The sequence below is a fragment of the Meleagris gallopavo genome, chromosome 2, assembly GCF_000146605.3.
Source record: "Meleagris gallopavo isolate NT-WF06-2002-E0010 breed Aviagen turkey brand Nicholas breeding stock chromosome 2, Turkey_5.1, whole genome shotgun sequence".
In the NCBI taxonomy this organism is placed as follows: Eukaryota; Metazoa; Chordata; class Aves; order Galliformes; family Phasianidae; genus Meleagris; species Meleagris gallopavo.
The window spans coordinates 20,344,193-20,355,514 of record NC_015012.2 but is presented as its reverse complement, the minus strand read 5'-3'; the positions used below and the strand labels follow the sequence as shown (position 1 = coordinate 20,355,514).

Below are 11,322 nucleotides of genomic sequence, written 5' to 3'. Positions count from 1 at the left end.
CCTGTGCCAGTGCCTCACCACCCTCACTGTAAAAATCTCTTTCTTATATCCAATCTAAATCTCCCCTCATTTAGTTTGAAACCATTTCCCCTCGTCCTGTCACAACAGACCCTGCTAAAGAATCTGTCCCTTTCTTTCTTACAGCCCTCCCTTAGATACTAAAAGGACCCCTCTCCATCTTCATTCATTCAATCACACCACTCCAGGTGAGCAGCAGCATGTGCACTCAGCTAAAGGAAGAGGGAGCTGTGATGTAGCAATACACACAACATGGAAGAGTCCTGTCATGCTTTGTAACTGCGGTGCTGATGGTTTTTTTCAAGTCACAGCAGTAGGGCAAGTGCTCTACAGATATCAATAGTTGCACTGGAGATGACCTGTGTTGCACAGAATAAATGAGCTCTGACTATAGGAGCACAGACAGGCAGCCCTGCTGACTCCTGCTGAATAAACCTATTGCAAAGAGCAACATCCTTACAGGGCTCTCGGACTTATGGCTTCATCTAGTCCAGGACTCCTGAGAGCATTTTTTTACTTTATAACAGCATCATGCTGCTACATTGCAAAACATGGAGGGCATTTCTGATGTCTGCATTGCAAGCTTCACTCACAGTGTACATGTTTGGTGCTGTTTGACAGAGCCTTTGCTTTAATTCAGGAGCCAGTTCAGTGGTATTCAAACTAGATGGATACATCATAACTCCATGAGGCATTCAACTTCTTTCTTTCTTGCTGGTGGTGATGAGGTGCAGTAGGACACAGCAGTGCCTGCGGCATAGACAGGCAGGGTGCAAGCTGGCTGTCCTCAGCTCTACCTGAAAATACAAGGATGCTCTTCAGGTGTCCGTGGAGCCATCAACAAGCTTGTGCCAAAAATGATAGACCAAGAACTGTTCAAGTACGGCAATTAATCGGTCAAAACTTCCTCCTATTAAATCCCTGAGCACCACTTAGCCACACAATGGTCTCAGCACTGTCATGCTCCCCACACCACTGGGAGCAGACCCAGCCGACAGCGGGGCCGTGACACTCTGCCAGCTGTCCGGCTGCCTGCTGCACACAAAGTGACAGTAACTTACAGGAGCCAAAGGAAAACCAAACCAACACCAACTACACAAATATCCTCCCCTCCCTTCAAATTGCCATCTGCAAGAAAAGATTCCAGTGTTCGGACTTCCATGGAAAATCAATATGGTCTTATCTTTATGTTTTTTTTGGTTTTTTTTTTTTTGCTTTAAAAAAATACTTGGGTGACAGTATTAGGTAGCACTGTGAAAAACAGCTAAATATAGCTGTAGATCACGGTGGGTGTGAATGGAAAACAAAGGAGCCAGGAGCCGAGCTCCTGCTGCTGCTACGTCACTGTAACACCCATAATTATGTTGTTATGTGCACTGCCCACTTCAGTTCTATCTGGACACCACTTACCATGATAAAAATCTGATTAATGATATGCCATATAATCTTGATTTCTTTGATGAGCATTAACTTCTGTCTTGTACATTGTTTTTCAAAAAGACAGGAGATTTGTTTTGCTTCCCTACCACAGGGAGTTTGGATGGGTGAGCATACAGAAAATGATAAAAAAAGGTTTTTGAAACTTCGTGGCTGGACTCAGTGTGCAAATACTTTGAGCTGCTTCTGAAGCATTGCTGTGTGTGAGTTCACCTCTCAAACACCAACACTGTAGAAAACATTTGTGCATAGAAATTCACCTGGACTCAGGGCATGTCTAGCTCTACGATCGCTGCTCCTTTTTATCCCTTTCTTTCAATCTTGGCATGCCGTGTATCAGCTAAAGATGTTTCTGACAGAAGCGCTATATTTCCTATTAAGACATTAGCACATAGGGGAAATAAAGCCTCAGCTCCATTGACCAGCAGAAAAATTCCCAGGCGGTCTCTTGCAGAGACTCTATTTTCACCCTCTTCTTCTCCCTCACCTGCGACAGGCATGACTCTGCCTAAAGGGGTTTTGGCCACAACCAGCATTGAGCAGGAGCAGCCATGGGGCACTGATTGTAACACATTCCCACAGGATGCACACACTTGCACCTCAGGTGCTGCTTCTGATGCCTCCATCGTTCCCTCTTGCACCATTTCTGCCCAAAAAGTCAGCACAATACACTGCTACCAATGCATTAATGCTTGCACATTGTGAAGGATTATTTTTAAAGATCTAGAAAGTGAGAGGGGCAAAAACAGAACAGGCAAGAAAGTGCACCACAAGCAATGCTCTCCAAAATAGTTTTTTTCATTTAGCTAAATGAGTAGTCCCAAATCCTCTGCCTTATTATGTCTTCAGCCTGTGAGTTATCCTAATTGGTTTGTTTCCCAGTTTACCAGCAAAAACCCTCAAGATATTTCTAAGACAACAGTTAAACATCTCATTTTCATCTACAATAGGGGAAAGCTGTACTGCCAACAGCTTGTTCTCAGAATTCCACCTTAAAACAGTTTTAGTACCACCAGACCAGAAGGGTTTGATGCCAAAGAGCTGTTCTGTCCTATTGAAAGCAGAGAATGGCTTCCTCTGCAATATGTACAAAGAGCAAGGAAATTTACTCAATTAATGTGAAACACAAAATGGCATCTGCCATCTGGAGATGCACACAAAAGCCACGGGCAGTCAAACACTTCTTAAGACTTTGGCATGTAAAATTAACATATTTTAAGACTTAAAGGGACATGTGAACTCCTACTCTGAGAGTATTTCATTTTTCTCATGGCAAAATAAAATAAAGAAGCAAACATTTCACATGCAGCACCCCAGAAACTGCAGTGTAACAACATATAAAAAATTGTCCATGGCACCAAGACCACCATTTAAATTCTGCTGGATGGGAAAGGAGCAATTATTTATACAAATTTACATTTTTAAACACTGAGCAGAAAGATGATTTCACTATACTTTACTTCTGTTCAGTGCATGTGAGAAGTGTGTAAAATGGGTTCCCTTCACCTCAGTTGTTTTTAAGCATCCTTTTCTTAAACAAAATGAAGTAAGTTTGGCTCAAAGTGCTCTCTTTTGTGTACAAGGCACAGTGCTTTAAAAAAGCACACGACATATGGTATCTAAGTGGTCACCACCATAAATTATTCAACCTCTGTGCACTCATCAAACATAAATCTAACAAAATGCAAAACCCGAGGCCTTCCCGCCAAGCATGCGGCCACAGATCCTTGTGGCACACATTTGGTCCCTGGATCCAAAATGTTCACCCAGGCACCCACAGGGAGACACAAATCTACCACTTTGATGGGCCAACACACTGCCGGTGTCTCAAAAATTTCCCTCATGCCTTGTGCTAGAAAAAAAAGTGAGATAAGCAGAAGAGAAAAGGGAAAACAGTTCCTTTCTTACTTAGGATGGAGGCTGTGGCTCAGCAGTGATGTACTCCACAACTTTGCAGTGATTACCATAAGTTTCTTTCAGCAGATGCCTCATTTCTTTTTAAAGCCCAGAAGTGACTGTTTGTGAGCATGTGGGAAAGCTGCCTCGCAGAGGAATTCAGAGCCAAGGACACCAAACCTGCAAACATTACTCATGTAAACTGTGATAACACAGCCACTGCAGCACACAATAGGGCCATACATATCGCATGCATTGATTCCAATGTGTAGGAAAAGGGTTGCAATAAGCTCGGTGGGGTTGGAGTATTGGGAAAGGAATGTGTGGTGAAAACTTTTAAAGTAGTATCTGTCACTCGCTCTGCAAGTTTGATGTTTTATCTTGACAAATATTTGATTTTTTCATATAATTGTGTTGGAAATGACCCTTAAAATCATTCAGCCCAACTCCCCTGCACTGAACAGGGACACCTACAGTTTGATCAGATGTTCAGACCTGGTGCAGCCTGACCTTGAGTATCTCCAGGGGTGAGGCATCCACTAGCTCTCTGGGCAACTTGTGTCAGTGTCTCACCACCCTGATTGTAATAAACTTCTTCCTTATATCCGATCCAAATATCTCCTTCCATTTGAAACCATTTTCCTTGCCCTATCACAATGACCCTGATAATGCATCTGTCCCCTTCCTTCTTATGGCCCCCTTCAGATACTGAAAGACCCCTATCACAATTTTTACCAATCAGTTTTTCAGCTAAAGTCCTACCGAGGACAACCCAGTAAAAAAAGTCTAACACACAGCAGAAGATGCAAAAGTCATCACTGCAGCACCAATCTGCAAGTAGCTCTTACATTTGATGCTACATTTTAAAAATAAAATAAAATAAAAAATAAAATTAAAGAAGAATGTACACCAAATTGCATGCTCACCAGAAGGGAACTGCAGGGCCACCCACATGGATTTGTGTCTCATTCAGAAGCACAAGTTGTGAGTTGCCAGGTTCCCAAAAATGCATTAAAGCACCATTTAAATTTTATTTGTCCGCCTGTTGATTTGTGCTTGTGTTTCTGAGTGCGTGTGTGAAGGGAGAACCAGAGACAGAGGGAAGAAAATGAGTCATGCCTGACAATGTTACCATGCAAATGGCCGTAGCTGGGGGCTTCCCTGGGGGAATCTGCACTGCCACAGCACACTGCACAACTCTGGCTGCCCTGCAATCTCAGGGCGGCAGAGAGTCCTCCCGTGTGAGCTGCAGTGTCTGGAACAGCACTCTGGAAAGCTCTGGGACAAAGGCTGGGAGCAGAGCCTTCAGCCCAAGACTTTTCCAAATCACTTGTGCCACACAACTCCCACATGATCCCTTCCGATGGCCGAATCCCACTGTGCAGAAGAACCCACCATTAACAACACTGATGCAAAGGTCTCTGTGTTAAAAATAAAAACCAGAGCCTTAGCAGAAAGGAGAAGGGTTCCTGGGTGAGGAGCGTGAGCCCTGCCAGTGACAGCCCTGGAGTGCAGCATGACAGAGATGCTGCTGGATCCGACAGCTGGGGGCCGAGCTGAGCTCTGCAGGCATGTCACAGGGATGACATCCCACGGCTGCAAGGCCGGGGCCGCCAAACCTGCTGGCGGCCAATCCTTGGAGTGTCACTTACATGAGCGCCGAAGTCGTCTCCTGGCCCACCCTTCAGGACAGAGATAAGATGTCAGCATCAGCTAATGGGAAGTGACAGGAAGAGATAAAAGGGATGGGGATGGAGGGAAGGTTTGGAGTTGGGAAGACATTATTCTTCCCTCTGATGCCAACCATGCTAACTATTGGTCTGAGTTATTTAATGAGTGGTTTGAGCATTTACTTTCATCCATTTTTGCGTACACTAGGTTTTTTCTACAAATGTGCATAACACTGTTAACCTGCATCTTTTTAAGCAATCTTACATGGCAATCCGTTCAGTCTGGCGGGAAAAGCATTGCCCTTCTAATGAAAAAAAGAAAGGTTTTAATTAGGGAAGAAGATTGCAAAGTGTCTTTGTTCATCTCCTCCCCCAGTCACAGCCTTCCATCTGGCAGGGGAACACATTACCAAGACATCTGAGCATCTTACACAACAAAATCAAAAACCCAGACCACAACAGGCAGGTATCGAGTTTCTGGCTGTCCTCCCTGTACAGGGCACAAAATCCTATGTCAGCCTCAGCTCGGCAGCACTGCAGAAACCTGTTTCACTTCACAGAGTCCCATGGAGCTCTCTGAGAGAGGTGTAGGCTGGCAAGTGATGCTTGTCTATCGGTGCTGCTCTGTGCCATCTGTGCCAGGGCCGTGTCACCTCTGCTGCCCCATACAGTGTCTGTGTCCTGCACACAAACAACCACCAAAGCTTCCCAAACTCACAATGCTTTCCAAAGCTTTTGCCAAAAAGCACAAAAACCTGTAGCCAGCGTAGCTGAGCATTTGATAACAAGCGCAGTTTCTTCTGCTTGACATATTTTCCTGGTGTATTTGTTTGTAAAGGTAGAGATAAGTACCGTAACACAATCTGTTCTTTAATATCGGAGGCAAAGGCAAACCACGAGTCACTAGCTACAACAGTTGACAATATTTGTGAGGCAGCTGCAGGCTTGTGTTTCGGTTTTTAATCCCATACGGAGCCTGATCCTGAAAACCCTTCTTCCCTCTAATGACCCCTGGCTGCAGTAATAACAAAAAGCAAGAGCTGGTGTAACAGGAAAAAGAGATGAGGCTCCGATTCTTCCTGCAGAGTCCATAGTGTTGGTTTCACTAAAGATAAGGAAGCACCCATGTAACAGAAACAGCGTTCTGCCCACGTGTAGAAATTTGACAGTCAGCTACAGAAAACTCAGTCTTAAAAAAGTCTTAAGAATAATTATTAGAAATCGTAGCGAAAATAACACGCATCAGCCTTGATTAGTTAAATGAAAAAGCTGCCTTAAATTGATAGTTTAAAAACAGGAAAATTAGCGGTATGATGAAGTATGAATGGCTAATAAAAATAATTTTGCTACAACAGATTAAGGTTCAGATAAAGGTCACAAAAGAAACTGATTGAGGAAACCTGACATTTTTTGCTGGGACTCTGTAGATGTTTCAGCAATGCTGCTTCTGCTGAAAAACAGCCTCTTCATAAGGAATTGCACTGCTGCGGTTAATAAAGAGTTGGCACGTATGTCTACCCCCAAATTTCAGATAAAATATAAATTGTGTACCAAGAAAAAGGCAAGTTCCCTGTGCGATATTTATCCTTTCTGGCTGTGGATGCCTCCAGAAGATTCTTCCTTGATCACAGGTTGAGAGTTGAGTCTTGGGTCTGTGGCTGCAATCTGAAATTCAGCGCTTCCAGGGGAGAGACTTGCAGGAATGGCAACGTCTGTCTTTGTTCACACAGACACTGCTGCAAATGGGATACGGACCACACCTCCAAACTATGGGCACAGATAACCTCGGAATTCCAGGCAAGATGCAATCTTTTGCATGCATTTGTCTTCTGAAAATTGCTACTTTCTTGTTAACCCATTTGGCCAAAGAGGCCAAAGAGTTAAGTGCAAGTGCTAGCATAAATCACACATCCATTTCATCCTGCTAGTGTAGAGGAGAAGGTGGGAAGGACCACAGGTTGTGATACCAAGTCTGTAAGTTGGTCATCATAGGGGTGGGGATGAATATGTATTTCAGACTGGATATTAGGAAAAATTTCTTCTCAGAAAGAGCAGTGAGGCAGTGGCACAGGCTGCCCAGGGGGGCGGTGGCGTCACCATCCCTGGAGGTATTCAAGAGGCATGTAGATGTGGCACCGAGGCACATGGTTAGTGGCTATGGTGGGAATGGGTTGGCAGTTGGATTAGACGATTTTAGAGGTCTTTTCCAAACTTAATGACTCGAAGTTTCTATGACAATAGGGATGGGATGTTCTTCTGTTATGTTTCTTTTTTTTTTTTTGGCTCCCAGGCTGGTACTTTGCTCAAGGAGCAGCTGGCTCGTCTGGTTTGCAATGGAGCTGCCTTCATGAGCATGAAGCTGCTTCTCCGTGCCACAAACTCTTGCCACAGATGTGACCCCAGGCCTGGCAGGGTTGGCAAGCTTGTGAGGGAGCTGTACAACTGGGCAGCCCTGTCCCACAGCACACCCAGCTGCATTCAGACGAGCTGTAACAGGTTCAGCAGCGGCACCTTTTCTGTTCCTAAAATAAAGGAACTTCTGTCTTGCAGAGCCCAAAGCCCTCGCTGAAAGATTGAAAGGAGAACGGGCGGATAGGACAATGGGGCTGTGTGCGATGTTTAGGGTTTGTTTGTTTGGATCGTGGTAGAAGGGATTCACATGGAGCAAAGAACACTGACACTCGGAGGAAAATAAGTCCTCAGTTTTAGAAAGGACAGTAGCTTCCAAGCAACAGGACTCAGAAAGTCCAAGCCCTAAAGATAGACGACTGCCTCAGGAATCACATTTTTATTAGTACATAAAACACATGTCACTTTACCATGAGTATCTGAAGCACAGAGTGAAATAACCCTCCAGTGGTGAAGTCAATATTTAAATCGATATCTCTGGTAAGGAAAATATCTTACTCATTGATACAGATTGGATTTTTTTTTCCTTATGAATCTCTCAGGAGGTAAACAGTGCATCTCTCTTGTAAGAGCAACCGAACAGCACAGCCAGGCAGGTCTAATCATTCCTAGAATCTAACAGCATGATGCTCTGAAGTTATTAATGTTGTTACAAATGCCATTTGACCTTTATGTTAAGGACGTATTTCCTCTCCAGAAGAAGGCACCTACATTATTTTCGTCATGGCTCTACCAAGTGTGAGCCATTGGTAACTGCAGGTAACTTGGGTCACAGCGCAGGGCACTGTGGGATGAGATGTTTGTGCAGGTCCCTGTTGGTCCCATAAGAGATATCAGTGTTTTCATGCTAGCTGCTGCCACATCCTCCCTTTCCATGCACTCTAGGGAAGCCACACAGAACCATAGAGAGGACTGCAGGCTGCTGAGGGCAGGAGGAGGGGCAACATGGACACCATGCCCCAGCAGCATGTTAACACCTGGACTAGAGATGTACATTGCCTTACAGTGCTGTCTGTCATGGGCAGAAGTACAGCACTCTGAATGCTGAGTGCTGCTCCCCCAGTTCACTGTAAGCACCTCTCACTAGCTCAGGCTGTCTCGTTTCCTCTCCTTTCAGCTCTTTGATAGTCTGGTTCCTTTCTGCAGCAAGACACAACCCTGAAACAAGGGGAAAAGATCATCCAATTTCCCAGTCTGATGGCTGAGGCATTTTTGTGGGAGAAAGGAGCCAAAACTTTGCCTGCCTTCAGGACGAGGAAAGTGTTAAAAGCACATTTCCCCCCGCTAGGATGGACACCCTCACTTGTAGGCTATCCTATGAAAGATGGGAACTGACACCACCATGAGGACATCTTGCAAAGAAAGCAGAACTGAGTGCATTTCTGCCAGAGCCCCTAGGCATGGAGGAGGCACATGCACTGGCCCCTGGTGGGACTTCCAGAGAGCACCATTCCCCACTGTCCCTTACTTGGGCACAGAGGCAGCACTCAGAGAGTGGCCCTGGAGTGGGATAAGCTGCAGTGGCAGCTTGCACACAGATACCTACAGCCACCCCATGTTCTGCTTCAGGCTCCCAAATCCTTTGGCTTATTCAGTACCTACGGAACATCCCAAGCAGCTGCATCCTGTTAAAATAAACAGTGTAGCCTCGAGGCTACTGTTTTAAATTGTTACTAGATGCCTCTCAGCTCAGAAAAAAAATACTCCTCCATCCCTTGCAGCACTGCATCCTTAAAGGTGACAGATGATATACATTCTTCGGATCATACGGACGATTTTCACTAGGGGAGGAAGGCTTCTTAAAGCTGTCACTGTATAATGTAAAAATACATTAATTTGGTTCAAGAAAAAAAAATCATCAAAACTGTTTCCCCCAGGTTATAATCCCTCTATAGAAATATCCTCTTCTCTCTTAAAAACACAATCAACAGAATGTAAACCTATAAAGCCAAACAACGTTTCTGCTCAATAGCAGTTTGATTATTCAGCAGGGTGAAGTATGGTTTTAAATGACCAAATGTGCTTTTTCCTCCCCTGCTTCACGACTTCAAACTTCTTCAGATTTTTCATACAAGTACCAGGACAGCGCAGACCACGGCACATTGTTATGTGCCTCTAACCCCTACCCATACAGGCTGCTGAAACAGTTGGGTTTTCAAGCCACAGTGGCTCTGGCTAAGAGTCATCCCTCTCCAGCAGCTCTAGTGATAGAGTTTATGGAAGAAAGGCTGTGTTGGGATGAGTTGTTGCACAACATTGTGCATCTCCAAAGTCTCCATATAAATGAACCACCTGGACAGCTCCCCGATGTTGCCTTTAAACTCTTATACAGCATTACAGCATTACAGTAGCATGCTTTGGTTAGAAAACACAAAAACTGCTTGGTGAGGGAAGCAGAGGCTGATGTAAGCTAACCATACTGAGTATAAACCTCTACTGGAGGAACAGAGATGGAATTAAACCAGCTCCCACCTCACAGTCTACATTTGTGAGAGTTTTGTGTTTGACTTCTGAAGAGATGTGGTGTTCCCACCTCCCAGAGGTATGATGCTGTGAAAATCCCATCTGACAAGGGGCAGAGGGTTTCCTAAGACACAGGGCCAGACCCCTCCTCAGCAGGGACAAATGAAGGGACTAACGAGCCCATGGCTAGAGCTGCCAGAGCCCATGGTTTGCTGCCATTAGTGTCTGTGGGGATCCCTGTCCCAGCAGCGTTGGTATTGTACCCTGCATGGCCTTGGGGCTGTGGCTGGATCTGGCCAACATCTGACATTCATTGATGATTTGTCAAGGGAGAATTAAGGGAAGATTGGGATGGTGTGTCCAAAGGATTATCATAGAACCACAGAATCATTAAGGTTGGAAAATACCACTAAGGTCATCATGTCCAACCGCTGACCCATCCCCACCATGCTCATTAACCATGTTTCTCAGTGCTACATCCCCACACACATCCGTGGATGGTGATTCCACCACCTCCCTGGGCAGCCTGAGCCAGTGCTTCACCGCTCTTTGTGAGAAGAAATGTTTCTTAATGTCCAACCTGAACCACCCCTGGTGCAACTTAAGGCCATAATGTCATAGTAGGTTTAGAAAGGGATGGGAAGAAATGAGTAAATGTCCACTACCAAATGGACACTGAAACTATCTCATTGCCCCTGTGTACAGCTCTGATGTAGTGGACCCAGTCCTGCATTGCCTAGCTCAGTAAAGCACAAAGGGTTAATGTTAACAGGGACCTAATGGGGTTTGGGAACTGGTTCCCAAGATTTACACAATGGCGTGAAAGCTGAGCTGGACATGAGGTGATCCTCACTGGACAGGCAAACTTAGTGGCCAATGTTTCTCTGTCAGCCTTTTCCCATGAAAAACACCGCACCTTAGGTACTACCAAGTGCTAATTTGTTAAGAAACCCTTAATTGAGTGACAGTTAATTATTGACAGATTTGAACTACTTTATCTCTCAATCAAAACCTGGCTCTGTCCCAAGGGGCAAGCAATTTAACAGCCACAAAAGGTAAATCTGGCCACGTGCAAGCTTTTATGCTGGGGCCTGATGCTCTCCCTCCCCCATGCCTGGCTTCTGCTAAAATTTCTCTCTGAAGGAGCCAATGATCCCTGGTGATCAGCAGCCCACGTCAAGGTGCTCACCTGCTTACCCCACTTGGCAGAGTGGGAATTGCCAAGGGGACATCCATCTGGAGCTCCCTGAGATAAGAGGTGTCCAGTGCTAATAAACAGGCTTCCTCTACACCTCAGCAGGGCCTTCCTTTTCCAAACACTCTTCCTTTATTGTTGAAAAATGATTTTTTCCATTTACTCAGCCATCATCATGTCTTTAGTGGGGGGGAGTGCTAAGGAAGAGAAGAGGAGAGGAGAGGAGAGGAGAGG

The 11,322-nt window shown here is 45.1% G+C and overlaps 1 long non-coding RNA gene across 1 annotated transcript in view; it reads right to left on the bottom strand.

Annotated features, from left to right (window-relative positions):
- Window positions 1-7,781: 7,781 nt before the first annotated feature.
- The window catches only part of LOC109365901, a 5,005-nt gene continuing 1,464 nt past the window's right edge, over window positions 7,782-11,322 (bottom strand). The window contains exons 2-3 of the long non-coding RNA XR_002111748.1: window positions 11,083-11,285; window positions 7,782-9,241 (exon numbers count right to left, since the gene is read on the bottom strand). This is a non-coding gene — a long non-coding RNA (uncharacterized LOC109365901). The remainder of the gene's footprint in view (window positions 9,242-11,082; window positions 11,286-11,322) is intronic.